The sequence below is a fragment of the Bos mutus genome, chromosome 8 (genome assembly GCF_027580195.1).
Source record: "Bos mutus isolate GX-2022 chromosome 8, NWIPB_WYAK_1.1, whole genome shotgun sequence".
NCBI classification, from domain to species: Eukaryota; Metazoa; Chordata; class Mammalia; order Artiodactyla; family Bovidae; genus Bos; species Bos mutus.
Genome location: NC_091624.1, coordinates 51791726 through 51797796, shown reverse-complemented (window position 1 = coordinate 51797796; position 6071 = coordinate 51791726). Strand labels below are relative to the sequence as shown.

At 43.8% G+C, this 6071-nt stretch overlaps 1 long non-coding RNA gene across 1 annotated transcript; it reads right to left on the bottom strand.

The window, feature by feature from the left end:
• Positions 1-1128: 1128 nt before the first annotated feature.
• Positions 1129-3534, bottom strand: LOC138988974 (uncharacterized). Its single transcript, XR_011465235.1, has 3 exons — positions 3371-3534; positions 2234-2290; positions 1129-1436 (listed from the first exon to the last, which is right to left on the bottom strand). It is a non-coding gene; the product is annotated as an uncharacterized lncRNA (long non-coding RNA).
• Positions 3535-6071: the final 2537 nt, after the last annotated feature.

The following is a 6071-nucleotide window of genomic DNA, read 5'->3' as shown; positions in this document are numbered from 1 at the left end:
CTGCTTCAGGCTCCCCCAACCACCCACACTGTACCAGCTTGGAGGCCTTTACACACATGCTCCTTTTATCAAACAGTGGCAATACCTGCTTTAAACAGCAGCGGGTTCTGAATGCAACCAGTAGAAGTTTCTCCACTCTTCAGGAAACAGGCATCTTGGGGAGGAACAAAGGGTGCTTTCCCAGAGCTGTGTCCCAGTGCCACTGGAACAGGAGGCCCAAATTCCTCAAACACCTGAGCAGACGCCCTAGAATGTAATGAGGGAGTAGGAACAGGTGGCTCCCATCTACCTGATTACGGTGGCAGCTTCCAGAGGCAGAGGAGATGTGTCAGCGTCAGGCAAAATTCCCGCCCCAGGCTCTGTTTCTATCAAGAAATATATGTCAGTAAGTTGCAGAACCCCTAACACACTAGTCTGGGCTGTATGTATGTGTACGTGTCTTTGATGGGGGAACGTTCATGAGAATATAAAATAAAGCACGCAGGCACAGAGAGGAGGCATAGAAGACACGGACGGTAGGGTGGGTGACACCTGTAGGCAGGACTCGAGAGTCAGAGGAGGACATGAGGCCTGAAGAGACTCCTGGGGCCATCCCAGATCTTATGCTTGAAAGGTCTCCCGAAAGTTGTCCTGCGTTTTGAGGAGATGGTGTCCAAAAACAGGAGTGTTGATAAAGTAGAAGTAAAAAGCACTGTTGATCAGGAAGCCACACGGATGAGAAGAGCCTGGGGTCTGGCAGCAGCAGGGCAGTGATATGGTTCAGCTAATTAGGCACACCTGGACCCGTCCCTGCTTTCCCTCTGCCTCTGTCTCTGCTCTTAAGGGGTGGCTCAAAATCAAAACTGGACTTTCCTGGTGGCTCAGCTGGTAAAGAATCCACCTGCAATGTGGGAGACCTGGGTTCGATCCTTTGGTTGGGAAGATCTCCTGGAGAAGGGAAAGGCTACCGACTCCAGTATTCTGGCCTGGAGAATTCCATGGACTGTATAGTCCATGGGGTCAAAAAGAGTCAGACACAACTGAGCAACTTTCACTTCAAAATCAAAACTAATAAATTAAACCTTTTTCCGTCCAGATTTTCCTTTTTTACTTAATGATAAACTTATTTTGTATGAGATATGAGGCAAGTATAGAAGAATGCAACAACCCAGGTTTACAATTTTAGCATTATGCCATTTTGCATCAGATCTTGCAGTTGAGAGAGGAAATATCGCAGATGCAGTGGATCTGTGGATCCAGTCTTTCTAAGAAGCTGCTTCATCTCCATCAGCCACATGGTCAGTGGGGCTGCCTTGCGGGAGTGGACCACACAATCCCTTTGAGAGTGATGTAGGAAGGCAGGCATTGACGTGGTCCTAAGTTCCCTCTCTCTTGCTCAGGAAGGCCAGCAGACAGCAGAGGGTGGATGTGTGGGCAGGTCTGTCGTGAGGTGAGGTCTAAAGAAACAGGATATCTAAAGAAGCTTTCAAGCCGTACCCATGTATTTAAGAGCTCCCGCCCAAGCACTGCCACCAGTTTTTCTTGTTCAGGACTTTAGTCTTGCTGGTTGTCCTTTCACTCACATCTTTTATTGAATTTTATACCCTTATTTACCATGTACCCTTTTAACCACCGTGGTTTATGAACCATCACTGTAATTTTCCACTTATGTGATTTGATCTGCAGATAGGCGCTACAATACTTAATCAAATATTTCCTGTTTATTCACCTACAAAATTAGGACAATAATACCTAGTTCAAAGATTTCCCAAGGGTTACGATAATATATGTAAATCACCTAGTGCAGTAATTGGCAATATAATAGTAAATGTTTTTTCCTTTTTCTTTCTAAATTCTCATAAAGCATTTGTTTTAAAACTCCATTTAGAATTCTCAAAAAATTGCCAACAAGCATCTCAGAATTTCTGGAAACAACTTTTGGCTCACTAATGGAAACTGTGGCATTTCCTTTCTTCTGATTATCTTAGATGCTGGAAAACCTGCAGGAATTAGCAGTGTTAAAGCATGATTTTTAATCATTTTTTTAATGTAAAAATACAATGGTCCCACAGTAAAGATTAATTAGGGGGCATCTTACTGGTACCCAGAAATGAATGAAGGCACCAGAAAGATGTTAAGACTGTTTCAAAGGAGAATTTGAGGATGAGGCAATGAGGAAAGATAAAATGGTTCTATTAATACATGTAAAACTGGTTAATATCTTCATGCAATAAAATGTAATGTGTGGGGTTACCTTTTCTACAGAAGAGAAATCAGTTGTATCTTCACCAGACAAAATTCACTTGCATTGCTATAAACGAGAAACGTTTGCATTATTATAATTTTTTCTACAAATTTACTTCAACTCCTCCAGAGACAGAAAAATAGCCTGGCCAATAAGAAATCAAATTGCATAAACCTATAGAATCAGAAAATCACAGCGATTACAGCAGGCAGTAATAAGTGTTCCACTGAAAGGAAACCTAGTAATCTCCCCTGTCCATTTCCAAATCTTGGACAGTTTTCCCCAGTGATATGTGGATCATTAGACTGCAGTCTGGAAGAGAGGCTTTGGAATTTTCTCACTCTGAATCAAGGGAATCAATAGGCTCCTATTTCCAGCCAGTGCTTTCCTCCTAGCCTCTGATTACAGGGAGCTCTCCTCTCCCTAGGCCATGATGTGGATTAGGAATAAGGTGCTAGGGAGCCAGATCCAACATTAACCATTTTGTTCCTGTTTGGTAGCTCAAGGGCTAGCCGCTTATGTGGCACCATGAACTTCTCCAACTGGCTCCCCAGACTGCTCCCCTACTTTGCCCTTGCAAACCCTCAACCCAAGCCAGAGAGAGAACTAACAGACCCTGAAATTTGCCAAATTTCACAAAATGGTTTGTTGACCAATTCCTCATGTACTGCCTTGGAACACCTCCTGTCATATTTTTTAATGTGGTACAGTTTTTTGAAGTATTATTTCCTGCGCCTTCAATTAAGGTGTACTTCTTTGATAGCAGAAACAATTCCCCTCTACCAGCACTCAATATTAGGTGTTAAATTAACTGTTCAAACAGGTGTTTAATTAGATGTTAGTAAGTATTGATTGAAGGGATACATAGAAAGTGTTAGAATGGAGCCCTTCCCTGCTCAGAAAAACTCTGACTTCCTAACACCTTCAGAATAATATGAAACTTAGATCTCACCCTCCCCACCCACTCTGTCCGCCTAATCCTGCTAGCAACTGCTTACCCCCATTACAGTTTTTTTTTTGCATCTCTGTATCTCCCCTCTCAACCTGGAATGCTCTTTCCCTTCACCTTCAGGGCTTAACCCAAATACCACCTCTTCCACAAAGCCGTCCCCAATTCCTCTGGTTAGAAGCGACCTCAACACTTGCCTCATCTTCCCAACAGCTGGAGTGAGATGATGAAAGATCTCATCCAGCTCCATAGCCCTGGAGCCAGACGGTCTAAACCCATTTATTAGTTCTGTGATCTTCGGTGAGTGATGAAACCATTCTGCGCCTGAATTTTCTAAGGTAAACGTAGGGAGAAGGCTACTGCTCTCCTCAAAGGTTTTGTGAAGATTAAATAAATGAATACGTGTAAAGCACTTAGAAAATGCCTGGAACGTAATGAGTGCCCAGGAAGATTATTTGTTATTATTCATTTTGGATACTCTCCTAATTCTTTACTGGGGCCTCTTCCAATTCATTCCATCTCAAATAGCTTTTATTTACTGGTTACTCCCCTGTCTCTATGGCTGACGTAAGCTCCTTAAGGGATGTTTATGGAACTCTGCTGAATGAATGAACAAATTAAAGAATAAATGAATGGGTAGAGGCTGTCCTGACTTTGAGTAAATAACTCTTACTCAAAAAGCAGACTTTCTGGTTATGGTATGTGGAACTATTTTTTTTAACCACCAGACCTTTTGAGCGTCTTTTGTAATTCCGGGCCTCTGTTTGCTCAGTTCGCTCAAGTGCGATGTTTGCATGGCCCTGACACCTTCTAGGCCACCAGGATCTTTCCGGCATAGACTATCTTGGGCATATTTGTTTTCTGGGTGTAATTGAGAGTAGTAACTTGATAGTTAATTTGTCTTGCCTTCTGAAGTTCACATATATAGTTAATTTTTTCCTAATGCAAGTCAGGTTGGAAGGAAGGAATATTACTGCTGGCAAGTTATGTGACCTTGAGCGATTCGCTTCCACAAGCTGACGTTCTAGTTCTTCAGTTTTAAAAGGGGGGTGATTTCACTGTTTTTGAGGAGTGAATTATTTGAACCACACATCTAGGCCCCCCTCTACAACTTTTTTTTACATGGAAATTGTATTTTCACCTTATTTGGAAAATTGAAGAATCTGATGATTCTGTCCCTCTATTCCCTCTAAGAAATACTGGCTGAGGCTGAACAGAAGCTGTGAGCCAGATGGGCCCTCTCCAGACTGCCATGGTGCCCCCTCCAAACTGTTTCCATGATGCCCCTTCACTTCTTTGTATCATTCTCCAATTGCTGCTGCAAGGAATTACCACCAATTTAGTAGCTTAAAATAACACAAACTTATCATCTCAGGGTTCTGGAGGCTGGAAGTCCAAAATGGGTCCCACTGGGTTAGAAACAAGGTATCCAGTCCCACAACTTTTAAGACTCCCACCTGAGGGACAGGCCCCCAGAACACCCAGATCTGAAAGCCAATGGGGCGAGTGTCCACAAGACTCCCAAGACTATGGCAAAAGAAAAAACTTATGGGTCCCTTGGCACTCAGTTTATTTAGGCACTTGATGCTAAATAAATGGTTATACTCAGGGAGGAAGAGAGAAGGTGTGAGCTAACTGAAAAACAGGTTCAGATGTAAGAAATATTACAAAGAAGCACCTTCAGAACTTGGAGAGAAGACCTAGGCATGGCTGAATTAAATAACTTAGCAATGTTAAATGCATGCAAGGCAAAAATATCATAAAACTCATGTGACCATCTTCAAATAAAACGCATAGGCGGTTGGTGAGCCATCCAGAAAAAGGTCTAATGAACAGGTTTTTAAATTCCAGGCAAAGAGAACAGAAGCAGACGTGTGCCTTTGTGGTTCTGCCTTTGTTCAGCCTCAGAGTTCTGTGTGGGAGACAGAGACCTTTATTTCCTCTGTGTCCAGCCAAAGAGGCTTTCTGATGAATGCTTACAGGACACAGAGACGATAAACACAAGCAAGTCTGGCTTTGGGAGTGGGAGGTTTGGGGTTGGATCCTTTTTTTCAGTTTTGGTAGTGACCTTGAAGGGGAAGGCACTTTTAAATCTTTGCTAAGTGACATTTGGAAGCCCCCACTTGCTGGGGTGTGCCAGGCCAGAGCCCTTGAAAAGACAGGCAAGGCCAAGGGAGGGTCCTGCTGCCCGAAGGGCACTGGCAGCCTTGAAAATCCCACGATCGTAGGCCCAGCTCTTGGTTTAGATAAACACTTTCTAGAGCCAGAGGGAGGCAGGGACATCATTGCTCTCCTGGAGGAAAGAGCCCAGGCCTAGTGGGAAGAACATTATTTTGGACACTGACAAAATACTGTCCGACACTCACTACCTGTCCATGTTACAGGGGTCATCAGGTGAGTTATTATATATACAACTCCTGCCTCTTGCCAAGTAAATCTTAATCTGAAAATGTTAACCCTCAGCCCTGTGTGAATAGCACCCATGAGAGGCCAAAGGAGGGGAGAGAGAGAGTGGGAAATAAGAACAAAGTGGGGGTCAGGCTGTGAGACCCAGGCCAGCACAGCCAGGCAAGGAACCGCTACAGGCAAAAGCCTTGACCTGGCTACTCACAGAGACCCACAGAGAGAACTGAGAGGGTCTGTTTTTCCTTGTTGTTCAGTCACTAAGTCATGTCTGACTCTTTGTGACCCCATGGACTGTGGCACACCAGGCCTCCCTGTCCCTCACTATCTCCCAGAGTTTGTCCAAGTTCTTGTTAATTGAGTCATTGATGCTATCCAACCATCTCATCCTCTGCCGTCCTCTTCTCCTTCTGCCTTCAATCTTTCCCAGCATCAGTGTCTTTTCCAATGAGTTGTCTCTTCGCATCCGGTGGCCAAAATATTGGAGTTTCAGCT